This window comes from Hippocampus zosterae, chromosome 17 (genome assembly GCF_025434085.1).
Source record: "Hippocampus zosterae strain Florida chromosome 17, ASM2543408v3, whole genome shotgun sequence".
In the NCBI taxonomy this organism is placed as follows: domain Eukaryota; kingdom Metazoa; phylum Chordata; class Actinopteri; order Syngnathiformes; family Syngnathidae; genus Hippocampus; species Hippocampus zosterae.
This window is the reverse complement of record NC_067467.1, coordinates 4,720,086-4,747,982: the sequence shown is the minus strand read 5'-3', so window position 1 is coordinate 4,747,982 and position 27,897 is coordinate 4,720,086. Positions and strand designations below refer to the sequence as shown.

Sequence of the window (27,897 nt, the reverse complement as noted above, 5' to 3'; positions counted from 1 at the left end):
CTACAGGCGACTTTCAATCCATTCATTTTTCGGCGGGCAAACCCAAAAGGCCACATTAGATTTTTTTAAAAAAAACAAACAGAAGTGGCAGAGGTCATTCATAGATGAGAAAAAAAAGTCAAGCATGTCTGTAAAACGAAATATGTACTTTTGACCCATAAATACCGATGCAATCCTCCTTTCGAACAAACTTTAGACCGTTGTCATAGCATCGGGTAATAATGTCTTGGCTCCGATTCCTTCCACATTAGCCGTTTGTGGCCTTAATTAAAGCTCACTGTTCCTTGACAATCCATTTGCGCTGCGTCATATGCTGCCATAATCTCTCACCGGGACAGGAGGAAAATCCTCCTCGGTGGATGGAGCGGATCAGCGGAAGCCTTTGAAGTTTTGTCAGAACATCCAACCGCCTTGAAGATGCAAAGCCACGCCGATGAACGGATGTGTGAACAGTTCAACGTCGGCAGTAATTTCACACAAGGCTACACCGCGCCGGGCCTGATGTGCGCGCACGTGTGAATACATTATGTTCATCTCAACACTTTCATCTTTGAGAGTTTATTATGCAAGACTTTTATTATTCAGTACAGTGACTCCTCTCCAGCAGTCGATTCCTTTCAATACACATTACAATTGACACTTAGCATATGAGAGATCATTGAAATCGAAAACGTTAGCATACAACAGAACTTCACGATCCTGGATGCTCTCTGGGACAAAATCTCTTTGGTAAACATCACAGACACTTGAGCATCGTTCTGCGACATAAACTGATTCAACACGGAGGCATTTGTGAGGCCTATATAGGTGGCAACGCGTTTTGGTTAAATAAGCTAATTAGCACACCCCCGTGGGCTTACCAGTCTGAGTGGCACTTTTCCGCTCAGTTGGCGGATCTTTTTGAGCCAGCAGCTGAGAGCCACTCGGCAGCATTAAAACAAACACACTGGCTGAGATGATAATAATGTAACCACGAACGCAAACACTCCAAAAACAATTTTTGGAAATAATTCGCGCAGTTGCGGTGAGGAAAATAGCAGTTCCCCCAAGTGGGAGTTTGTATGAGTCCACTTCAAACCAAACATGGCTGAATTGGTTTTAAATTCTTTGCACGGGTCCTTGAGACGTCTTTGTGGGTCTTGTTATAAGAAACACGTCGACCCAATTCAATCAGGGAAACTAGTTTTGAACGATACATTTATTGAGGGGTGATCCTGATTACATTTGCTCAAAATGGCCGCCTCCCTGTTCAAAATGGGATACGGGTCCCTCTTGGACCTTTTCGTGCGTCCATGTTGTTTGGTCAGGGGCAAATATTTTCAAACTTTACGGGTGTAGCTATCACAAAAGTGAGTGAGTTTTGGGGAGTATTGCCTGGTACGACGAGGAAAAAAAAAATTCTCCACGGTAAATACTGGTGAGTTTTCAAGCATGTCGTGACCTCTAAATATTCCAAACACTTTCACCACTTTAACCTTGATAAACAGCAGTTTATTATCGAAGCGGCCTTACTGGGTTGCTGTGAATATTCCAAACCAAAAGATGCTATTAATTATTCAGCATCACACACAACAAACGAGTGTTCATTTCCAAGCGAGAAATCAGTGAAAGGTGACGGACGGTGAAATCAAAAATTCATCACCGAGCAAACTAATAGCCTCACAGTCCAAATTGATTCATTACCGAGATGCCCCCTCCGCCTCCCCCATTGTTGCCATTTGACTTTGAAGTTGACATACACCATTTCAAAGTGATAAAGAGGAAAACAAACCAACGGACAGACAACAATAGGACCAGACAAAAGCAGCACACAGCTAACGTTAGCATATCGCACCACGCGGACACAAAAATGTCTAGAAGTGTGAATCTGAATATGAATACTCGTTTGTCTACACCTGTATGCGACACCTCTTGCCCAAAGTCAGCGATGACGGTCTCCATCTTACCTGCTACCCAAAATGATAAGCTCTATAGAAAATGGATGGATGAATATCAGACTGTGGCAACAGAGCATCAAGATTGAGGCTGAATGGCAATTTTGGAACAAATTCTAAATACAACGCGCAGTTGTAACTTACTTACATCCAGTTGAGACACGTACAGTATGATGCAGTGCGAGATGGTGGCAGCGGTACTTAATTTCACACGTGACTGAGCAACAAGGTGCACGAGGCAGCGATGGCTTCTCAGAGCGGGGATGTGCATAGAAAAGTACAATGGCGGACTTCGAGGTTCCAGTTTGAGAGGTAACTCAATCCTCTGAGTGGAAAATGAGCCATTTCAGCAATTCCGCAGAATGACGATCGGACTTTGATTCAAACCAGCACGCATTAGACCAGCACACTGTCTCTGAATATAGTAAATACTGCAAGACTTCCTCAAATCATCCTGTAATCCTTTCAGGCCTGTGCTAAAGCATGCAAAACCTCTTCTCATTTTATCAGGTTTGTACTCAAACTTCAAATCACCGATGGCGAAATGACGCAAGATTTTCCCACATCTTGCGAAACTTGCAATTGCTTACTTTAATTGCACAAGATGACCTTTCTGCTAAATTAGGCAGCACTTCTTCAAACGTCAAACAGGTTTCTGCTAAATCATGAGAGGTTTCCTAAAATCTCGTGAGACTTGGACAAATCTCATCAGACGAACACAAATGTTGTGATGGCTGTGGTAAAGACTTCCTCAAATCGTATAAGAATTGTGCTGGATCGTAGAAGATTTGTTTATGATTTAAATCTGGCAGGACTTAACTCAAAATCTTGTCCGCTAAATCACGTGAGACTTCCTCAAATCTCGGCAGACTGGCTCTTAATCGCAAGGGAGTTCCTCAAATTTCGTGAGACTTCCTAAATCACACTCGGGTTACTCAAAACTGGCACATTGTTTTCAAACCTGCTCAGACTTACGATTAATGGCGCAAGCCTTCCACAAATCTCACGAGGCTTGTGCTGAAGCAGTCAATACGTCCTCAAATCCAATCAAGCTTGTGCTAATTCATGCGCGACTACTTCACGTATTGTGACAAATACGCTAAATCAGCCACAAAGTGCAGTGAATCACACAAGACTTCCTCAAATCTCATGAGATTAAAAATAGGGAAAAAAGGGGGCTGACATTTGCCATGTTGAGTGAAGTAAAACATGCACGCCACAGTCGCTGATGTCTGGCAAGAAGAAAGGCGGTGAGGGTGAGAGACGGAGAGAACGCTGGCGAACATGATGACCACTGACCTGACAGAATATGTCGGGACTCGGAGAGAGAATAGGGGGGAGGGGCAACCTGGAGGCCAGCGAACACCCCCGCTCGGCCTCATTAAACCAAAGCTGTCGGTGCAGCTCTCCAACACCGCAGCTGTGTAAAACTATTTGTCTTCAATCTGCCTCGGACGCACTAATTAATTTAGAGCAGAAGAATCAATTAAAAATGATCAGCCAGCCGTGGCAAAACTTCTGCATACAATGTACGCGGAGCCAAAATATAAATAAAAAAGAAACAAGCATTCAGTAAAATGTCATGTCTGCAATCTTCGAAAGAAATACGTTATGACAAAAGAAAGAACACAAAGTTAATTCATTGACGTTAAATGTAAATTAACATTAGCATTGTCGTTATGGATGAATGAAAGATCAACGTACAAAAGGGAAATTAAACATTAAAAATTCCAAATGGTTTCAACAATGATCAACAATTCAGAAAAAAACTGGATGTGTTGCTTTTTTTTCCCCCTGAAATTGTTCACCTGAAATGTTCGATTTCGTTCATCTTGATAATTGCTTTATTGTGAGAAATCAAATGTTACGGTTAAAAAGTACACTTTGGTTAGTTCATTAAAAAATACATGAGAATAATAATTTTTCTTATTCAATGAAACTATTGCGAGGCCTCTGTTCTCTCAGCGGCAAGCTGTGAACGCGGCCTGCGTTTGAAATATTCATAAAGAAGATTAAGAGAGAGAATAAAGCAGAAGGAATAAGTCCCTCCCGCCTGTCCATTTGGGCAGCCTCTTTTAGAGGGGCGAGAATGCTCTCTTTCATTCCTTCCTCGCTGGTCGGCTTTCCCGACGGCGGCGACGACTTTGAAATCGAGATATTCTGTTTTGGTTTTTACTGAAAAGAAGAAGAAATGTGTCTCTGTGAGAGCTGCTCTGCTTCACGGAGTAATAGAGACTAGGAGTCAAACGTTTGGGGATGGTGTCATATACCACAGAATGAAACGGAATCATCAAACTGTCACGTATGATACTTATAGTGTAAATATAATGTGCTGTACGGATCATAATGAATGCTCTATACAGCGCGAATGCAATATTTACATACCGTATTTTCCACACTAAAAGGCGCACTGGATTATGAGGCGCACCTTCAATGAATGGCCTACTTTGTAATTTTGTTCATACATTGGGCGCACATTAAAAGCCGCAATATACAATGCCTCCACTAGATGGAGCTACGTTCAAGGACACTCTAACAGAACGATCAGGTGTCAGTAAAACGCATTTCATTCACTTACCCGACAGCAAGTTATAACATTGACTCGTTAACGTTGAACTCTCTTGCCGCTGCTCTATTTCCGTGTTCAAATGCGTAAGTGATACACTTAAGTTTGAACTTTGTCAGCACGTCTCAAGCAAGGAGCCATTTTGGGGTCGAAATATTACTGTAATAGTATTACTGTGTACACAAGGCGCATCGGATTTTAAGGCGCACTGCAAGCTTTTAAGAAAATGGAAGGCTTTTAGGTGCGACTTTTAGCGCAGAAAATACGGTAATGCCCGATACAACTGTAATATACATTTGCATCGATTATCTCAAGAACTTGTATTTACCAGTTTGGTTAGCGCTATCAACTAACAAGTCAAGTCAACAACTATAATGCGTTAAGTCAACATGTACTGGGCTGTACAACTCCAATGTCGTATATTTTCACATTTAAAGCTCTCGTCAACTCTTGTGGATTTACTGCGAAACACAACTGCGATGCAACAACAGATCTGACATTCAGTGCATCACACAGTGCCAGTCAAAAGTTTGGAGATGTGCAACTGAACAGGAATGCATCTGAAAAATAGGTCGACTACCACGGTGTCTACCACGCGGTACCGCATACCGGTTGCTTTTGCCAGCCGGGGCTCTCGTGGTGTAATTAAGGCGATGCTTTCAGCGGACTCGCGTTCTTCATCACACCCACCCGGGTGGAGGCGCACGTCGACTTGTTTAAGAAGCGACAGCGTGTCGGCCCACACACCTTGAAAGCATCACCTCATTATCCTTCCATAGTAATGAGCACATAGCAGTCGGTCGATGGCGCCGGGTTACATAAACAGTTCTGGGTGTGCGGATTCAACTTTGCATGACTTTTCTCGCGTTGCCCTGGGCTTTTAACAATGTCAACAATCCGCGGCAGAAGGCGTCTATGCCGCGGCGAGGACTTTGCGTCGTGATGCCGGTGAGGACGCGCACTACTCAGTTGTCTGTGAAGTTATTCGGAGCACGCCTAATATTAGAAGTACCAGTTCAATTCACTCTGAACACGCCCCCTCGCCCCCCCCCCCCCCAACGCTTTTTTTTTTAAATAAAGGAACAACTCGTACACGATGCACATAACCTACTTCCCAACACTGCCAACTTATTTCAAGTTCTATGCAACTCTAATGAAGTAGGCCTTCCATACGTTACTAAAACTACTTTTTCACCATTTCAGTTTTCCTAATTTTGTGGTCATGGCAAAATTGGAGCCCAGTGACGCATTCGGCTTGGGCATGATTTGCTCACAACGTCAGACTTTGTGCTCCTTTGTTCACATCTGACGCAACTGTGATACAAATAGCTAGCTAACTATGCCGACATCATCCCAACAATGCAACTTCCTTTCGAATCAACAGGACATCCACTGGAGCCACAAAGACACGCATACGATGTGAAAACAGTCAGCCCATCGACCCCCCCCCCCCCCCACACACACACACACACGTTCCACAAATTGGTGCCATTTGCACTCACAGAAAGAAAATTGGCGCAAATGAGAACATTACTCATATAGTTCATGTATTTGCTGATCTTATGCTAAAAACTCCGCATGCCTCAAATGTGCATAGTAACATATCTATTGTTCTACACAATACTAGACAGAACAATACTAGACAATGCTACTCACATACAATGCACCACTTCATATCCATTTGTTTTTAACAATGTGAATGCATGACATTTGCATCATTTTTACGAGCTCTTTTCACAATAGGGCGCACTCCCACCAAGTCCAAGATGAAGAGGTTTGGTTATTTTTTTTGGTAAGTGCTTTCAAAATGTCTGACCTTGTTTTCACAGTGTAAAGCAAGGCATGCGCTCTGCTTTTTGGCAGTGCGGGCGGATTTACAACAAAGCTCCTCAATGTGCACAAACTATGTAAACAATAGCATGGAGGGACGCCAATGGATGATTTGCACTCACAAGCCATTGGAGTAGTTGGCAGTCCATTTGTGTGTGCGTGAGACCCGGGCCAGCAGGCATTTTGGTCCCACGTTTGCGTGTGAGCGTGGAGGTGAGATGAGTGGTGAACCGTGATGAGGCTGGAGTGAGCTCACGGCTTGCCGCTGTTTTTGCCCCCTCCTTCCTCAGCCGCTATAACATGGCCCTCGTGTCACCCGCCCCCCCCATTCCCGGTCACCGCATCCATGACACGACATCAACACTTTGAGTGTAAAAGAGTATTGGGGCGTAACACAGAAGAAAAATCTGGAATGGCTAAAATCTCCTGTGGTGAAAAAAAAAAACAATCTGATACCGTATATGGCAATATTGGTATTGAATGGTGAATCGATACGGTGGAACGAAAGATGACAATCCATTCCAGTAACGAATCACGTCGTGGTATCGATGCTGGAAATCGCTGGACAACGATACATCCCAATATTGATATTTTAGGTTGACTACATAAATGGATTGAGTATTGATATTTGATGTAATACATTTATAATAATACATTTGGATTTATAAGTGCCTTTCAAGACACCCAAGGACACTTTACAATCAGGAACAAAAACAATAAAACACAACAGGTTGAGCAGCGGCAGCCAGACGCGCCAGCGTTCACTCAACCTCAAAAATCGGAAGAAACCGCAGGGGAGGGAGAGGATAGTTTTGAGGATTTTTTAGGATAGTTTTGAGGATTCTTGGCAGGTTAATAGAACGTTCTAAACTATCCCTAGGTGTGAGTGCTATTTCCATTTCATTTTTAAAAGCTCAGATTCACTTTTTTTTTTAGCCTGTTCAATGCCTGTCACAATGTTCCTGCGAGCTTAGCTTCGATTCGAAATGCTGTTAGTTTTTGCCCATTAGTGTCCCTTTAAAATTCTACGGTTGATGCACCTCTCTCACTCAAGAGAGAGGCGACCGTGAACAATAAGTCCACCTATGTGTATTTCTTCATATGTGCCCACATGAGTCATCACAAATTCAACATCCATTCTCGGCAAGCTTAGCGTTTAACCACCCACCCCCACCCCACCCAACAGCCCCTCGCTCTCTTTTTGGATCTGATATTTCGGACTCACAGAGCTCCGCCTGCCTGCTAACACGAGACGATACCCTCGAGGACCACCGCTATGTCCTACCTAATGGCACAAATATTATGTTTCTTTCATTACGGCAATAACAAAGAATACCCTGGGCTCAGATGTCAACATAAAATGATACAAAGTGTCAGCTGAATAAACAAATCTCCTTTTCTCATGTGAAGCTGGCTCGATTTCCTGTTACAATCACTCAAAAGCAACAACTCCGGACGATACAAACCAGGAAATATCAATATTTAATACGATAGGATCATACGATAGTATTAACACAACAACATTAAAAGTTGATTGCAATGCATCATGTTTGGAACATCACGGCACAGCGAGGCAACACAAATACCAAGTGCTGATATTTTGTTGGCCGCAGCATATACACACCATGCATCATATTATCCATCACGAGCTTGTATCAAAAGGCAAATTTTTGATCATTTCCATGTATCAATAGATACATGGAAATCAATAGAGTATCAATAGATACATGGTATATTTATCACAAAAATGTTCAAAATCAGCTCGGGAATCTGCAGATAGTCTGAGGTGGATTGAAAAAAAAATGTCATCAGGACATCCGCACTAATGATTATTATTCATTACTGTACAGTATTGATAAATGATCGTAATATATCAATATTGCAATGCATCTGTCATTTTTAAGGACCTTCAAATTATGCAGGATCATGTCATTATCCATCACAGTAAGCTGTCAATACAGCATTATTGACATTAATATTGATAATGATGTAGCACTAATCTGTGGTGCCACCGACATTAAATTTGGAAATTGCTGCCGTCTTTAATCGAGTCTGATAATTGTGCTGTGGATGATTTTTATCTGTTAAACACATCTAGCACAACAACAAAGGACGTTGGATTTGTGCATCTGCCTATGTTGATGTAGTCCAGAAGAAGAGTTCTTTTCTGGTCTAGTTAGCTGTTTGGATGCCAGGAACTCAAAGGCCGCTCTCCGCTTGTTTTGATGGAGTAATCATTCCAACTTGGCGACGCTTCTTTGGAGGACGAGGGGCGGTTCGAGTTCTTATCGCGCGGCACAAACACTTCTGATGCCCGTGTCTTTGCTGATAAAGGATACGGTGTCCCCATTTCACGCGCGTTAGCTTGCCCTCATTCTAGCATCCGCACAATTCTAGCCATCTGCTTTCTATAGAGCGGCCTGTCCTAAACAAAAAGCTGCTGTGGAGCCTATCAAACGTAATTCTTGTTTATTTGCAATGATATTTGATGTTCTAGTGATTCCAGACCTTCCAAGCTCATTTAGATTTGAAACTATACGTGATGAATAGCAATATCGTCAATATTTGAATTGTCGTGGCTAACAATAAATGACATTGCAAGTTAATTAATACTCGAGACCATCTGTGGTGAATTTCACACCCACTTCCTCATCTCAAAAAGTTGGATCGATCGAGCGGTGAGGATGTTTGAGAAATAGGGGAGGATGCAATAGCATCAGTTCACAGCGGGGTTTTTTCAGCGAGTCTGCCAGGCAATTTCACGGCAGTCAAATAAAACAATTGATTTTTTTTTCTCCCCACACACACAAAAGCGATAACGACCTGTTATGTTACAAGGCGCTTGGAAAAAACAACAACGTGTAAAAGATTGTTTACTCGACAACGAGCTCATCTTACCACATCCCACTGTGCTGCCGTTCTGTGTAAATGTCATCAAGTATACAGTCGAAATGTCAATTTTGGGCTTTTTGGAGCTACTAACAGAGCTGTGAGAACAAATCGACACGACGCCAGCGTCTGAGGGGATGCTGCAATGCTGGGTGTGAAGTTTTGCACCAAACACTCACTTATGCCGCCCTGACTCTTTCCCCGTGTCGCTGTTGTGTGTGAAATGTACCAAAATGGAATATGGTCAGAAGGCAACTCGGCCAATTTCGATGACGCTGATTACTAATCTTCTCGCCGTGGACGTTCACATTGATACGCTCAGTAAAATTGATTCAAGAATATCTTGCCATTCAAATCCATGTATACACTCGTGTTTATTATTCGGGTACAGTTGTCAAAAATTTGTGTTAGTTTTGTCCAAATTCACACAGTTAAATGAATCCATATTACAGTGAACAATACCCGATTTATCGTACGTACTATGCAGTACAGGCCAAATTTTAGCACAGTGTACAAATCAGATATTTCTTACTCATGTATGGTTGCAATATGTAACGCTCCTGACTCGTCTTTCTGCTGCTGACAGACTTGCCTCTCTGATGACATAATCATGTGCTGACGTCGCTCACAGGGGACAAGGAGGTTGTTGAGGCGGAGTGTCGGCTGGAGGACGGTGCACAGATTTGACACTGATGCGACTCGACGGCTCCTCCGAAATGTTTGTTCCTCATTGTGAGCTATTTTCACAATAGCTTTTATTTATTTATCTTTTTTTTTTTTGTGGGACTCCAAAAGGCTGTGAAGCGTGGAGGCTTACAGCAGAGTCTGATGACTGCGGGGCTGAAAGATGACCGTTCCATTAGCTGGCAACTTATGGTCTGCATACTCTGCTGCCGAGCAACACAAACATTCGTATTATCGTCGTTATTATGATTCTTGTGTCTTTGCACAACAGCAGGATTAGGACTCAATTGATTTTCAGGAAACTGTCTGTAAACTCCCCAAAAAAGAAAAACTTGAATTGAATAGGGATGCTTCTCAAATCGAGTGACCAATCTCAATATAGTGTCTCTCAAATCCAACCCAGGCTGATTATCAACGTATTGCTAACTGATTACCAAGCCATCCTGATGCATCTTGATCACCAGCAAATCTTGAATGGACGACAGTATTGCCATATGTCCGCCACCCCAAGACATGTTTTGAAACCGCAAAACGCGTCCTCTGGAAACAGGGATCATCTTCAACATTATTATTCTTTTTTTTTTTTACCTCGACACCATTATCATGATCAAAGCAGTCGAAGTGAGTTGTTCTCCTTTCTCACTTGTTAGCCTGTGTGAGCTGCACTCAACACTAACAACTAAAAGCTTCCTGTGGCATTTTGTAACAAACCACAACAGGCGAACGGGCTAAGCGAAGAGGCTTAAAAGCGTCGCTAATGATAGCTTTCTCTCCGCGCGTCCTTGGAGTGCCCACACAAGCCGGTTATGTCGTGTTTACCGCCATTTGTCGTCAGAGGCCCGCTGTACAAATCAGGTAAGTTTCCGACACGTCTTCAGCAGTGCAAAGAAGTACTTTCGGGTTGGCAACATTACGAGCTGCACTTTTGTCCCATCCAAAAGGCCCCTGTGGCTATTACTGCTGTTTGATGGGCTCCTGTTTTCCTTCGCCCCCGAATGCAGGGCATCAAGCTCAACCATATGCATCACTTTAACAACAAGAATGTCACAGATAATGAACAACGAGGGGAAAATAGCTCGCACTCGTAGCTTCGCAGAATACGGTTATATATAATAAATGCAACAGGAAACAGCTACTGAGCGGGAAAGAATGACAGAGTTTTCACCTAGAAGTTAAATCAAGGTTTTGATTGATTAATTGACCTTAAAACTAAAATTAAGTCCAAAAACATATTTGCATTATGTGACCCTATTAAGTATTTGTAATAATAATGTAATAATGTAATATAATACTGCGTTCGTGGAAGACTAATAGTTTTCAGCCATCCAAAGAAGCCAACATTTTATCCTGCATTTTATTACAATACATCTTTATTTCTAAGGCGCTTTCACAACCCTCAAAGCTCAAAGTGCGTACATCTAAGCTAGCCGTTTTTTTTCTGGGTTTGGTCACATGACATGCCAGTAGGCACTTTGATGTCAATTTCAGTCGACAGGAGGGGTCGGTGCAGCATCAAATGTCACTTTCCTTGGTAAAGAACGGTAAAGATCATTTTTGTCTGACGTTTTTTCTACATTTGCATATTTCATTATGGTGAAGCCATAACAAAGGTTTGCTTCCTTGTCCAATGTAATCTCTTACCACATTCTTTGAAATTTGTTGCTTTTAGGAAGGAGTAAAACCAAAACATTTTGACACAACCGAGTAGAATATTTCCAGCAGGTGAAAATCTGTCTGGCGGGAACACTCCCCGGGGATGTGTGAAAGGACAGAACCACAGAGCTTGGGGCTCTGGTTGGAAATTCAGAATGACACATTAGTGGCAGGTGTAAAAAACGATTTGCTCAAGGGCAACTGACTCAGAGACCGGGGAAGGACATGCAGTGACAGCTGCTTAGCTTCTCTGTCAGATTTACGGTTAAAGAAGACAAAGCGAGCCAATAAAGTGTGCTTTTATGCCAGACTAAAACCTGGAGGTGGCTCAAACGTTAGGATATTGAGCTGGTATAAAAACTGGAGAGTGTCACCGCGAGTGCTATGTACAGTATCAACAACTCCTGTCAAGAAGCTAAGGGAGGTGAGGGCAGGGCGGGTTACTTGGATGGATAAATGAGACCGCAGTGTGCACACTGGCAAAATTCAGAAGTGCGCTTCTGAATTTTGACCCTCACTGAGATTTAAATCGCATCAATCGAAATATTCCCAGGAGATGAGCAACCAATCTGACAGGAAATATGTTCCGAAATCTGCCGATTTTGCAGAAACAGCGCAAAAGGCGCTTTCGATCAGAAAACAGAAGGTAAACACCACACCAAAGATCTGCTTGGAAAGCCAGCGGTGTCAAAGAAATGACAATATTACACATCACCGTGTGAAAGGTCAATGAATGAATTTTACTGATGTGGCAGTTCACAAAAACGCAATGTGATCGGGGGCTCGTATCAGCCAGCATACACACTAAACCAAAGATGTGATTGGAAAGTTAACAGTGTCAAAGAACTGGCAAAGGGACTGAAATTATACCAAATAAACCTAAGACATGTTTAGTAGTCAGCAGTCTGAAGGGACTCGACAATGTCCCACTTTGTTGGGTTGTGTGGGTTGAATAGTCAGTTTGTTAATGCCAGTACGTTTCACACTCAAAAGTAAAAAGCCTTCTAGAATATCAAACTGAAAGTTGTCAACAAAAAGCAATTGTTTGTGCAAAGAAACTTGAAGGCGCGGGTGGGCCCGAGTTAAAACTTCCACCAATCTGATCATAGCATTTAACAAACCATCACATCTTCAAAAGACACACGTGTCTAGTGGTGGTCCAAAGGATTAGTTCCCCTTCCCACGTCCGGGGCCCGTCCCCGCGGCAAATTTCAGTCGACACTCGGACACCGCGCTTTAGAGCAAGATGAGGATTAAAATTTGGAAGTGACAGAGTGCAAGAACAGGAGGGGGTGGCAAAAAAAAAAAAAGACGAAAAAAAAAGGGGGTCATAGCAGGAGAACACACCGGATGGCTGCACTTGTAATGCGCATCACTATATTAAACACGCAATGTCTTCTGAAAGCAAAAGACTCTCGGAGGTCCTTTGAAAGGGTTTCGGCTGCTGCCCAAGAGGATGGAATTTGGTCGGCATACCTATCACGAGCAGACCCGCAAAAAGTCTAAACTGAGTGCTAAAATGAAATCTGGTACACTTTAGTATACAACAAAACAAAGAGAGTCAAAAGGTGGTAAAAATGAATGCAGAACGACTCTGAATTCAATATGATATACTATTCACGCCAAGTGACAATGATTTCTACTCTCCTTAGACGCATTTTATATGTTGGCGAAAAAGGAGGGGGTGTATTTGAAGTGTGACAATTTGTGATTACAAAGTGAGCACACAAACACCCCCCATCACAAAGGCCTCGCTCTTGACTGCACAACGCCATCTGGTGGAACTTTGAGGGAGCGCAACAGGCTTCTGTTCGCAGCCCTGCGTGACAGTGACACTCATTAGCAAGCAGTGGATACATACGCTGCTGCAACAGGGGATGACAGAAAAAAAACCCACATTGGAATCCATAACTCTTGAACGTCACTGCAGGAGTTTGTTTCCTGCTGCAGTGGCATCTAAACGGCACCTGGGGGCGCTGTGGCACTTGTACAAACCCCAAGTTATTATTATACCTTGTCTTTCTCTCAGAATTCACCAATGAAATCACCCAAAGCATCAAAGCATCACTTTTTAGCTTTTTCCCCCTTTAGGGGACGGGGGGATTAAAACCCCTTACACCATGGTGTCAAATTTCAAGGTCACAGCAAGGTCGAATGCCCCACAATTATTTTCACATGCAATTTTCATCCAAATTTGGCACACCTACAAGTTGCGAGCAACTTACCGACTATGTATTCAGTGGTGATTAAGTAAAAGATTGAGAAGATCGTCTGAGGTGAAATTGAACAGCACAGAAATCGTACAGCGTTTGGGACGAAACCACGTTGGGTCAAATGAAAGTCCTCTGTGAGGCGTTTTCTTGATATTCTTTCAAATCATGTCAGACGTATAGACTTTTGGGGCTTGGAAACATCCACCAAAAGACCACAAAAGCATCCCACAATTTTAACACATAACAGGTGATAGTTGAAAAGCACTTACCTAAAAGCAGCCAGCAAAGAAGCGAGGTGAACGACGAGGAAGATCCAAAACACACCAAACCGGAGGAGACAGAGAAAAGACATTTTAGATTTCAATCCAAGAATAAAATACTGTGCTTTGAAAAAAAAAAAAGACAAGTGCAGATTATATGTGAGTACATATATCATGAAACAGTAAATGTCTACTTTTCTAGCACATCAGCTTTTTGAGATACGTACATATTTTTGTTTTCAAAATAGACCTGTAAATGTTTTACCATGCGTTGTAATTTAGAGCCATGGCGCTCTAAAAAAAAATTCTACTCGTTGCTTAACCAATATAGAGTATGAAATGTATGACATATTATATTGTTGTAATTTCAAGCGATTCAGCAAACGGATGCATGTATGTTATTATTGAATATGAAAACCTGATGTGCTAAACAAAAAAAAAAAACCAACACAAGAGCAGATTCAGAATGAGCTCGCTAGGTGTTTTGCTAGATTAAATAAAATAAAATGTAAAGTATTTTTCGAATACAATATTACTGTAATGAATCTGTTTCAGTTATCTGAGCACAAAACCTGCGTTATTTTAAGATCACCAAACAGAAACAAAAGGCATAAAAGCATCTGACTCAAGCTAACGGCTGATGTAAACAACCACTTAGTTTTTCCACTCAGGGTTTGTCATAAATATTCCAAAAGCAGACATGATCAAAAAAACATTAACGACAAATAAGAATTCCATCACCAGTAGCGTTCGCTTCTCTCACCGGCGGCGCAGCGTCAAGTGATTACAAATTAGATTTGCGTCTTTTTTTTTTTCTTTTTAATTGCCTGTGCACCCTAATGGGAAACATCCATCACCCGGGCCGGCGTGAAACAGCCACCGAGTCAATAACCACGGTAAATCTCTACCTCAAAGAGTCTGCACGCTACACGAGGCACGTGCTTTTTCACACACTTTGTGCCATAAAATCTAAAGCTTTGACATCAAGCTGGTGCCAGGGCCAGTTGGGGTACTGCTCAGGTGTAATGTCACCATTGGCTGGCTTCTTAGCTATAAAATGGGGGGGGTGAAATGTTGGCGGTCAGCGCTAGTCCGGCGCGCCTTCCAATAGTTTGGTAACACATTGGAACGGTTTACAGACAAAAGAGGCGAAAATTTCAGATGGTCCGGCTTTCATTATTGTCACATCCGTATTTAGCATCTCTGAGAGTAGCCGTTGTACAAGTCCACCTGGGGTATCTGATTTCGCAATAATCGTGCTATGAAATTTTTATCCCGTTTCATTTCTACCTGTGAGAAAAGAGATAGCTTCAGGATCAAAGACGACGGGTGCTCGACCGCGGCGAAACACTCGGCCAGCTACCGGAAGACATGGAAGAGCTTCAGCTCAATAAATAATTAGGCCTGGCTTTTGTCAAACATTTTCCTGAAAAGTGCTACGACGCTTCGCTGTGCGTCGACCCACTTTTAGCGCTGACCTTTGGCGACGCAGATAAGTCTCTGAAGCGAGATACAAGTTTTCAATCACATCCTCTTTTCCTCCGATTGACTGCGCCCCCCGCAAAAACCACCACGGACCACCACGTAGCTACTACGACGACACCGCTGCGTCGATGAGACCGCTGCAGCCCCTAGATAGCCAAAAGACAGAATTGCGCTTTCTCGCATGGCATGGCTGCTAAGTAATGAATCACAGATCGCTGCGCCGTCGGGAACGCGGTGCAGATTGCACTCAAAATGCAATTGAGAGGACGAGGGGGGAGGAGGAGGAGCGGGAGAATCGGATGGGGAGGGAAGGTTGTTTACGAGACTGAGGTCAAGCGGGAAAATGAAGGCAAAGATAAAAGGCGGAGAGGAATTTGGTTGTCAACGGAATAGCAGTGTCGAGGCAATTTAGTCACTCGTCACAGCATTTATAAGGCAAACATAATTATTATTTTTTTTAAAAACCTCTAAGGGCCACCATTCACAATTTGACTTACTCAAGTCGTCAACGTCACACATTTCTCACACCTAATATGGCTGACTTATTACAAATCGCTAACTCATCACAGCGTTTATGCTGCAGTGCAAACACCATGAATTCTTTTTCACCTGCTTTTGGAAAAAAAAAAGCACTGTGTTTGTTTTGAGGGGATTTTGGGTGTAATCCAACAGAATAATTGACACATTTAATTACATGTTTAATTTAAGAACAAAATACGCACCACTGCTCATCAGTGCCTTCGTTCTGGTGTGTTTGCTAATTTTAGTGTGAAATGGCAATTTTGATCGTTTTTTTTTTTAATTTGATTTTTTTTTTAAGTAACTGAAGGCGAGAGGGTGAACACCATCTCTATCAGGATGTGGGTGCAGTAGCAAATTAAAAAAAAATATACATATATTTGACTTATGGTTTGCTAACGTTAGCGGGGTTGAAAATAACGAAACAGCGAGGAGGGGTATTGTGTAAAATTAAGCATTTTACACAAAAAGGTAATATAAAAGCATTTTAATAAAGAATTTAAAAAAGAGCACCAACAATCCCCAGGATGGAGCTACGCATTTTGTTTTTCTTGTGTTATGTTTCTGTCACATTAGCACCACTGCCTTTTAATTTCGCGTGTGTTGGATGATCTACATTTCAACTTTGCTCCAAGGGCTCTGTTCTTCATCCAAACGACTGCAAAACGTCGCCAGCGCCCCCGACGGAACCTTTACAACGGCACAATGTGGACACAATGGGGGCGCAACCGACTCCAGTCCAGTGTTATTACCGTAATGGCGAACATTCATACATTTTACATGACGCACGTGACGCTAAAAGCCTCAGTGAGGGTGCAAAGTAGAGATGACTGTATTCCATATTATTTTGATTATTATTATTATTATTATGAAACCCTTATATACCAGAGACAAAACAAAGTCAGATTCAGTACAAAAAAATGAATCGAGAAAAGTTGACAAGCATTTGCAAGTATGATTTTTTTTTTTTAATTGTTGCCCATTGAAATACGCCCTCGATACCACTTTCACTGACGATACAAAATTTGGCTTACATATTTATAATGACAGGACTCATAGAAAAGTCCAGTTAAGGACCCATAAATGAAATGAAACAGGGAGGCAGCTTTTTTTTTTCATTGAAGCAGCTATTTGGGGCGGACAATTCCAAGCCTTTTACTTTTGACAGATTCCTACAAGGGAATTTGTCCAAAAGAGCCGCAATCAGATTTAGGGATACTCAACAGATGGTTGACACTAAATGACCAAAGTTTATTCTGCCTACATCATCAAATGTGGGCAGATCAAAGTTGGGTGATCATTTGGAGGATTTGCCATGAAAAAAGTTTTTATTTCTCTCTCTCTGCAGGTTTTGAACTGGGTTGGACCCAGTTTTCAAAGAATAAACCCAGAGGGACTTTATAAGGAATATCATCTGACCACTGCTGTCATAAGCGGTCCGTCCACCTTGCTTTCCAAAGTGCCGCAATATCTCCTTGGCGCGACAACTTATCCCGCCGTCTTCCTCAGCGGTCCTCCCGTGTCGGCTGCTCTGCTGGATCACATTAACGTCACACACATTGAGGGCGACAGGCTGGCTGCGTGGCAGCGAGGAAGGGGTTGGAACCAGTAGAGCACGGCACAGGTTTGATAAGGTTGCGGGACCTGCTAATGTACCTTTCTCTCGAGGGGGGGGGGGGGGGGGAAACCCCACTCAGTTCAACTGTCATTGCCTTTACCTGTGTCAAAAGCTCTGATGAGAAGCTTTCTTTGTGGATTTTAAGTCTATGTCAGCATCATCCACTGAAAATAGGCCAAAAGTTTTTATGGTTTTTGTTCTGGCAGGGTCAAAGTCAACTTGGGTTCTTCATTGAATATTCCGTGTTGGGACAGCAACACACAAGCAAGACAAAAAAAAAAGTTGGTGATGTCACTCGTGAATAATTTAACAGTGAGACACCGCAGAGGACTTGTCGATTTCACCTTTTGTCATGTGTAAGCTGCAAAGATGCGTCAGCGGTTGAATTCATGGAGTACAAACACGTTGACTTTTATGCCGAAGTCACGTCGCAACACACAGACTCTTGTCAAACGTCCACCAAAAGGCGTGAAAACGGCATGTGGCTGGCGCGAAGAGGCAATTATCTGACTACTGTTGCTGAGGGGGGGGGGGCAATTAGAGCAGGAGAAGAATGTGCGGCAATGTCCTCGCAGCGGTGAAGCTTTTCCTCTACTTTGTCGCAGCAGGACCTCGACAAGCCAACAATCGGCGGATTGACATTTTTTTAAAAATCCACTCAAAAACTGCCTCATTTCTTTTCTGTATCTCCTCCAATTTCAGCCCTTGGCAACAGTTTCACAAAAGGATGTTTCAATAAACGGCTTTTTTTGGGACAGATTTAGAGGCAAAAAGAAATAAATATTTCAAAACAAAACAAGTTACTCAAAATTTTTGAGGTTCTGCCCAAAAGTGTACTGCTAGGCAGAAGATCAGCCGCACTGTTTGTTTACAGACTACGTGAGAGTGTGTGTCTCGAACGCGGCAGTTCCACTTCTTGGGCCTTTTCCTGTTCTGTGTGGCCCCCCCCAAAATACATCTTACAAAATTTCTGCTGCATTTAACCACTCATTTTTATAATGAATGATAAAATCTGAACACATAACTGGAGTAGACCATCGGGACTTTTTCCTCAGACGAGAATGAAGGGATCCGTGACCGCTGATGAAGTAACGAACCACAGTACCGTACTTTCCCGACCATAAGGCGCACTCCGGTTTCCTCCCACATTCCAAAAATTAAAACTCATTCAGTACCTGCCAATTCTGGACCAAGTCTGAAAAGACGTTTAAAAACGTCTTTGGGAGTGAATGAGTTTTCATGGAACACGGGTGTACCCCGTCTATTGCCTGAAGACGGCTGGGAGAGGCTCCAGCACACCCTCGTGAGGAAAAACAGATTACAAATTGGATGGCTGGATTATGTTTTTGCTAAAAAGACAACATCTAACTTGATCTCGAAAACCAAATCACAAGGTCAGTGAAGGGCAGTGTCTTTCAGTGTGACCGGCAGCGACAACAATCATTCTTTTTTCCCCTCTTATCCTCCCTGTAATCTTTCAGCCGGTAAGATGGGCCAATATGTGATGGTATCGAAGAGCTTCAAAAGAGGATGTAAAACAACAACAACAAAAAAAGAGGATAGAAAATAAATCGAAAGTGAAGATAAAGCGAAGTGGGTTGCTCAGACTCCATTTTTCCACACGCGTGACAAAGTCCTTAATTAAAACACGTCATTTTGCCAGCTAGGGGGCTACTGTTTACAGCTCGAGCTTTCAGCTTTTGAGCGGGAGCATCGACGAGGCCTTTTCGACCAAAACAAATCATCACCCGCCCCCACAGTCTGTCTGGCTGGCTCAAAGAAGAAAAAGCTGAGCTCCGACAAATGTTATCCAGTGTCCTCTTTAATGTCGTTTCACCGCCTGTTTATGTTCCGTCATGAAAGCATTCAAAGCCTGACGGAAATGCTGCAGCAGGCAAGTTTTGATGAGAATGGGCGATTCAAATAAAATGTCTTTAAAACAAACCAAAAATTCCCCATCAAGACCATATCTAGCGATAAACCTAAGCAGTGCAGGAGATGAAGAAAACGCTTGCGAATCAAAACATCTTTTCATCGAGAGTTATCAACCATCTGTCCAGGCGGCTGCTTGATCGGACTGGGGATTTACGAGATTTTTAATCGCTGTAATAAAGGTGCGTCGATTCATCTGGTCTGATATCGATGCGATGCCAGAGGGGGGAAAAAAACCAGGACGAAGCAGGGTTGGACAGAGGGGAAGGTAAATGCGAGGTATTTTGCTCCCTTTGGATTAAGCTAGCAAACAAGAATCCAAACAAGACCCTTCCATATTGGCCATTCAAGAAGTCTTTCCTGGGTGTGTTTTGTTTTTTGTGTTTTTCTGGCCCGTTCGTTATCTTACGTGAGAGATGATTGAAGATTCAGCAATAAGGTGGAAAGGCAGCCTGAAAGGAGCGATAGACACTTTCACAGCCACCTCACCAAAGCAGGATTTGCACCAGAGTGAACACTTCACCCCTTTCACCCCGCCAGAAACGTGACTTTTTCATAGGTCCGATGATTCGATTACGGTCGTCATGTCAATATCATGTCACCATGCATCACAATGTCTTGTATTGATTTTCTACGGTTCTTTAGGTGACCCTGAGATCAGGCATCAACCAGTCCCTGCATCATGCAAACGGGTGAAGCCGCAGTGAATTGCAGTTAAGAAACTTTCCACAGTTCTTTGCAGTTCGTCACAGACTACCTTGAAAGACGGAAAAAATTGGCAAGCCGATTACAAATCCCCCCCCCTCCGTTATCCAGTTGCGGGTACCTCCCAGCCAGGACAACAAGCCGGTCGAAGCTTACGACGACGACGAAGCCACCGTCGAGAACACAGCGGTGACTCGCCAAGCCGCCTTTCTTGACGAGAAGGTTTCACGCCTGCTCTCGCCTGATGGCAGGATGGCGTCGAGCGAGTACAAAGGGGAAGTGCGGTCAGGTGCGCGTGGATGACACGCCGCGACAACGGCACCGCGTGGGCTTTGCCCCTCTGAGCAGAAGGCTGGTTAGCGCGGCCGGCGTGGCGTGTCGTGACACGGCCTCCTCTTTATACCAGAGGGCTGCCAGGCCTTCCTGACAATATCAACGATCCCCCACAAGCTCCATCTAAGTCTTCGGAAACCAGCGGAGACACCACAAACCGAAACGGGGGCACGACAAGACATCATCGATGCAAATATGCGAGGAAAAGTCGAGATTATTGCCAAAACATACATTTATTTATTTGCGCGAGAGCATTGGTTCTTAACTTGGGTTCGATCGGACCGCAAGGGGTACGGGGAATCAATATAAAACACGAGCGTTGGTCCGCTGCCGCACTGCAGCTGCGGTGTGAAGCGGTCCCCCAACAATTCAATACAATTGGCGGAATGCATAGATTCTTTTTTTTATTTCCCTTTTGGCCACTGAAATCGAAATAAGTGCTTCCCTTCAAATGATGACAACTTCCAAGGCATCGTAAACTCGAAAGTACACACAGAACGGGCGACTAGCTGTGATTTTCACAGCTCCATACGGTATATGCACTGAATTTCAAATAGATTAGTTGGGGGAGAAAAATTATTCCTCTCGGGTTGCTACTTTTAGAGAGTTTAGCAACGCTACATTAAACAAGTTTTCGCCAGGGTTCCACCACAAGACATTATGATTTGTAGTATTATATAAAAACATCAGGCATGCAGAATAACCCTGTGCGATTTACTCTATACTGTTATTTTGATTTGTTTTTTGGGGGGTATTGGGGAGGTGGTTGCACCGTGCAGGCACCACCATCTCGTGCTTCGAAGCATCATCGCCACCGGCGAGTGAGCACGGCAGGCCAAGCCTTTGACGGTTGGTGGGAATGAGGTTTTACGATTTGGGGTGAGCTGCTAGCTCAAAGTGTCGCAGCGTTTCATGACTGGTGGATTTGCACTCAATGTTTACGTTATACTAGGGTGAAAAGTTTGTTTATTATTTGGTTTGAGTGATTATTGCCATCAGACAAGCAAGCACATCCTTTTTAAAAGGTGAAAATGCAAAAATTTCACCACCGCTGACTGCGATCTCGGCGCTCCTTGTGATTGACAAATTATGGCAACAGATTAAAATGGTCAAAAGAGTGATTGCATTTCTCAAAAGGTTGATTGAAAAAAAAAAAACAGCTTCGAACTAAAAAGTCAGACTTCTTTTGTCTTTTCTGACATGGCTTCCTGAGACTTTTTGTCGTGAACTATACCTAGGAAAATTTTGTTTGCAGAATATTAACGATTGGGCCATCATAGCAATCGTCTTGGCCATAATTAAAACAATAAATGTGTGTTACGATGGCCAGTGGGCTCGCTGGGTCAGCTATAAATAGACGAATGTCGACAATCCAGGCTGATGATTGCAGATGGGAAATGTGCAGAGAAGCAGCAGGCATGAATGAGAACCTCTCCATGCCCAACACGGCGCACGCCTCTCAAAAACAACACCTTGCATGCTTGTTTTCTTCTGTAGCTCATTTGGAATATTTGATTCCTCGTCTTCTCACGCTGGGCAACAATCAAGAGTTGCTAAGCAACTTGACGACACGTAAACACTCCCCGCGGTGCGTCCCCCGTTTCCCAAACACAAACAGCCCATGCATCAACACACCTCTTTCGCATCATAGCCGACGTCACTTGCACCTACATTTTAAGGTGGAGGACAGTGATAAACATCGGACTTTTCAAAGGAATTGGAGGTTTGTTGGGATATCAAATTTGGACACATCCCATGATTTTTTTTTTTCTTACTGCAAATGTGATGTTGACATTGGTATAGCTTCCGATCTGTAAATACAGTTTCGGGACAAAAAGCAGAATCAAGTGTATGAGAAGGACTAATGTGATATGAACGCAAAGCTTACATTAGTGGAGTGCAAAGGAAAACGCGAGAGAAAGGGAAATATTCATTCATTCATTCATTTTCCGAGCCGCTTGATCCTCACTAGGGTCACGGGGGGTGCTGGAGCCTATCCCAGGGAGGAGTTAATCTTCCAAAGTCAGATCAGTGTTTGCTATCAGGATTAAGAAAAAAAAAACAAACTGCAAATTTAGCTAGTTAGCAAGCAGGAGTAATGAAAAATGACACTTTAGTGATCAGGTTTTCTAAAAACTACACACATTTGATTTGTTTTATAATTCATTCATTCATTCATTCATCTTCCCTACCGCTTGATCCTCACTAGGGTCGCGGGGGGTGCTGGAGCCTATCCCAGCTGTCTTCGGGCAGTAGGCGGGGGACACCCTGAATCGGTTGCCAGCCAATCGCAGGGCACACAGAAACGAACAACCATTCGCACTCACACTCACACCTAGGGACAATTTAGAGTGTTCAATCAGCCTGCCACGCATGTTTTTGGAATGTGGGAGGAAACCGGAGCACCCGGAGAAAACCCACGCAGGCCCGGGGAGAACATGCAAACCCCACACAGGGAAGCCAGACCTGGAATCGAACCCGGTACCTCTACACTGTGAAGCCGACGTGCTAACCACTGGACTACCGGGCCGCCCTTAGAAAGGGAAATAGACAATTTAAATTTAAAAAAATATGCCATTTGTTTAAACACTCATTGTGACTTGTGAGTAGCACATGATAAATATGATCTGTGGAGAAAAAAAAAATAAGTGCCATCTCTGGCCCCGTCTTGTCCCTTTGAATCGATACACAATAAAACACCACGCCTCAGGAAAGGCAACCGAGCAGAAGGCGATACTCACCAGGTGTCAACCATTTGTCACACGCTCACATGCACAATTATCACGAGCACTCCCCCGCGGACCCTCAACACCCCCCACCCCTCCCACCACCACCACCACCAAAAAAAAGAGAAAGAAACATTCTAAGATGATCAACGACATGAAAGTGGTAAACGATTCGTTATTACAAACTACAAAAAAAAGTGAAAAATGAAGCAATACATTCCTGCTGCTGTTTTGACTTTTATGCAAATGTTTGGGTTTATTTTCTCCGTCTGCCGCCTTCTTCTTGGCAGTAAGGAGTAGCAATCATGCCTCTGTGTCGGTGCGAGTGTGCGTGCGTGCGCATGTGTGTGTCTTCCTCGCGGGCAGTAGTGTGTAATGAGAACACATCCAGAGCAATAACACAAATCTAGGCCCAAGCCCCAGCCAAGCAGGGATACAGCAAAAGATGCTGTTTTTTTTTTTCTTTTAGAAAGGCGGTCCGCATTCATCTTCGGTCTCTTTTCTCACACGCTGTAAGATTCCGTGCAACATGTGCAGATGAGATGGGTGCAATGGTAAGTGAGTGGGTGTAGTGTGCCGGGTGATGGAAAATGAGACGGGAGAGTCAAAGTGTCAGGCGTAATTAGAGCGCGCGTGCCAGGCAATAATTAGATAGGAGACCTGTATTTTATTCGTTTCATTAAAATACGAATGAGTTCTTTTTAAATGCTTTTTTTTTCCATTGTGGAAATCACTTTTAATCTCAGTTTTATTGTTCTGCAACCAGCATCTGGTTTACCATCTCAACCGAGGAGGATGGGTTAGAAAAAAAAAGACCCTATGCCTTACCGGCATAAGGTCTTACCATGACGCTGTACTACGTAATGAGGAAAATGCTGCCAGGTTGCGCCCCTCAACACTTCTCTCCGAGAATCTCAATTGCTTTCGACATAAGACGCACACAGGTGCCGTCATGGCTCGGATGTTACGAATTGTGTGCGATTTCATCGCCCCCTTATTCAGTGACACTGTCTTTTGGCCAAGTGGGAAAAAAAGGTAGAAAAATGCAAGCTTTTACAGCCCATATCAAAGTGGTTCCACAAAAAAAAAAAAAAAAACAGAGCGGGAGGCTCAAACCATTTATCTGCCTTTAATTTACACGGAACCCAGCAAAGGTGGGATATTCCAGCACTCATCCCGACTTTCTGGCGTTCCCTTACACACGGTCTCCCCTATTCTATGAAGGTGCTGTGTCAATTGGGAATTTATCCATTGTGAGATAAATAAAGGTTTTCTTATCTTAATAAAACAGCAGCACTGCAACAAGGTGGGAAAATGTCAGCTTTTACACACTACCACATTTAACATTTACACAGAACCGAAGCAGAGGAGAGATGTTGCAGCACTCATCTCACCTTTTCGGTATTCCCTTACACACCAAAGCCGTCTTGGTGCGTTTTAACATTTCTGATGCAACCTCACGACAGAAAATTGCCCGATCCTTTGTCACCATTTTCTGTGATGGTGCCGTTTAGACGGAACAGCGGTGAGGGCGGGGAAAAAAAACGCAGGAAAAAGTCAGACTTTTATGGCATATATAAGAGTGACTGCACATAAAATAAAAAAAACACGCAAGAAAACATTTTTCCACACTCCTTGACTCTTGGCATTGTTTTGCTGCTTTTTTTTTAAATCGATTGTATAAAGTACAGCAATTACATTGGAATCAAGGGGAAAAAAATTGCACAGCCGACTTTGCTTCCCCCACTCTGCGATGGTGTCATTTAAACAGCACAGCGATGTGGAAAAAAAAAGTCGGAAATTGGCGTCTTTTCCAGGCCGTATAAAAAAAAGGAACGACCTGACGATTCATTAGTTGGGCAGAAAATGCTGTTTTGCTCCACCTCGCAGTAGTGCTGGATGAACAATTTGGATGCTCCCCAATTCCAGCATAGAAACCCCCATGGGAGCGCTGCCCGGGAGGATTGTTTGATATCGAGGAGACCTCCTACCACAGCCTCTCAGAAGAAAGATTGGAGGATGCTGACTATTAAGTGAGATTGAGCGGAGGAGCAGGAGCTCACCTCCCGGGTGAATTGAATTACACCTCGCTAAAAAGGAACGCCAAGATGCAGCGGAATAAGTTACGGTGAGGGGTGGAAAGATGTATCTGCGTGAAGTTAAAGTGTGGGGGAGGGTGCATCCGATGCTTCCATCACAGCCACAGGTTCGACATATGATGGCAGTCAAAACATCAAAACCATGTGAGGTGTACAGGATGAAGCAAGTTAGAACGCTGTAAGTTAGCGTGGCTTTCAGGCACAGCAATTTAGGTCAACTTCAATAAGTTGTAAGCTAGCTAGGTAGCGGGAATATACAAAACCACATTCGTTTTCAAGCATTATGCTAAAGCTAAACAAGTTGGTTCAACGTGTTTGTGTCTTATGTGTTTTGTTGTATTATTTAGTCATTTTATGTTAACTGTTCTTTTGATGGCTAGCGGCGCGGGCACCCGCAGCGGCTCCCTCTTGTTGTCTGGTTGAGAGGGAAGAAATTTCTTCTGTGCTGCATGACATATGGCACATTTGACAATAAAGTTGACTTGAACTTCAAACAGCTAGCCAGTTAGCTTGTTATGAGAATCACGTTTGGGAGTTAATGTTAGCGAATTGGTTTTATCACAGAAACACTACAGGGAGGAGTTAGTCTTCCAAATCAGTGTTTGCTATCAGGATTAAGAAAAAAAACCCTGCAAATTTAGCTAGTTAGCAAGCAGGAGTAATGAAAAATGACACTTTAGTGATCAGGTTTTCTAAAAACTACACACATTTGATTTGTTTTATAATCTGTACCAATAATAGCAAACATGTTGCATTATAGTTGTAGTGAATGATATCACATTGTAATGCAATCGGCTAGAATGCTATGCTACCCGGGGCAGCTCTATACAAATGGTGAGTGTACGTTGCGCAGTATGTCGTCTGTCCCTACTACAGGCATTAAATGGTCCGTGTCCACTGTCCATCTGTATTTAGTCATGCTAGGGGTGCTGAAATTCTACCCTAGGCACAAAAACCACAGCGGTGATCACATAAATCAGCAAGGCAGTGAAAGTCGGGTGCACGCTGGAGCCATAAAACTGGGATGGAGAGAGAGGACGTGCTGGGTTAAATAAAAGATGAAGGCGGTGGAACGAGTAGGAAACACAGAGGAACAGCAACCGGTACAGGTACAAGGCAGCACAGGTGTGAAAGATAAGAATGGGGCGAGGAGTTTTCGAGTCATTAGTTTCTTCTCCTTGGCCGAGCACATTTCCTCCACACCTGTTTTCATGTCTGAGAATCACTTGGTCCCTTTAATGTGTTCTCACCGACTCTCGAAACGGTTTCCTGATCTCTAGCATGATAAACATGGAGCATAGTCAACATTTAACCTCTGTCAAAGTGTGCTGGCTTGTTTTTTTTTTTTGTTCCTCCCCAGATGGCACAGATAATGTTGCCAACAGCAGCAACTCAACTGCCCTTGTGTGGCACTGCTTCCTGTCTGTGCTGCTGTATGGATAGTATGCATCAGGCCTGGGCAATATGGCTGACAATATAAAATAAGTAATCCATATCGGTTTGGGGTTTTTGTTCTTTACCAAATCATAATAAGAAAAAAAAAACATTTAATAGGAAACCATGTACCATGTTAAGTTTCAAGCTAAACTAACTTATCGAAGGCAAAGCTACGTGCAATTTCTAAATACACATTTTTAATTTTATTTTTTATTTGTTTGACAAGTAAACTTAGGGGAGCAATAAACCGCTTGAAGCCTCTTTTTTTTTAAATGGAATTATTATCACCTACCAGACTTGCTGTGAAGTAAGTTGAATTGACTGCCGCCATGCAGTCCTTGCATGTCAAACCACCAAAAAAAAAAAATAATGCCAAAGCTATCTATGCTATTTATTACTTGTGTAGAGGCGCCAGAGAAAATACTGCTGACTATTCTTGCTGCGCTTGACAGTCACAACCGTCTTCACGTTATCATTCATGTGTAGTTTGCCATTCGCATCTGCACACCTATGCCGATTTTATTATTCATGTACGGCGGCCGCATACAACTCTGCTGACTAGTCTTGCTGCTGCTCACATTCACCTCTGCATAAATATTGCATCGTATTTATTATTCATGTTCTCTATTGCACTGTTATCATTCCGCTCGGTCTCATTGCCCGATGCTGTAAATACCCACAGATAGCGTCGGCTACTATGATTTTTCGAACTGTGTGCCGTTACATTTATAAAGGCAGAGTAATTAAGGTGCGGTGAGTGTCACTAAAAAAGGCTCAGAGGGAAAGAAACTGATCAGATCATCCCCTTTATTCTCATTACCAGACAAAACGTTTGTTAACTGTCACTCATGGGCTTGTTCAGATTTTTCTTTTCTTCTTTTTCAAAGCTTGTGTCGCTCTCCGCCTCGTGCTGCTCGTCACGACAGCTGCTGTTGAATTATTGATGCGGCGTCGAGCCAGTGAGATTTCTTTCGCCACTCTTTGCGCTGAACTTTTCTCGCTCTCGTTGTGCCG

At 43.2% G+C, this 27,897-nt stretch overlaps 1 protein-coding gene across 1 annotated transcript in view; it reads right to left on the bottom strand.

Annotated features, from left to right (window-relative positions):
• asic2 (acid-sensing (proton-gated) ion channel 2) overlaps positions 1-27,897 on the bottom strand; it is a 91,709-nt gene that overhangs the window by 47,145 nt on the left and 16,667 nt on the right. The window lies entirely within an intron of this gene.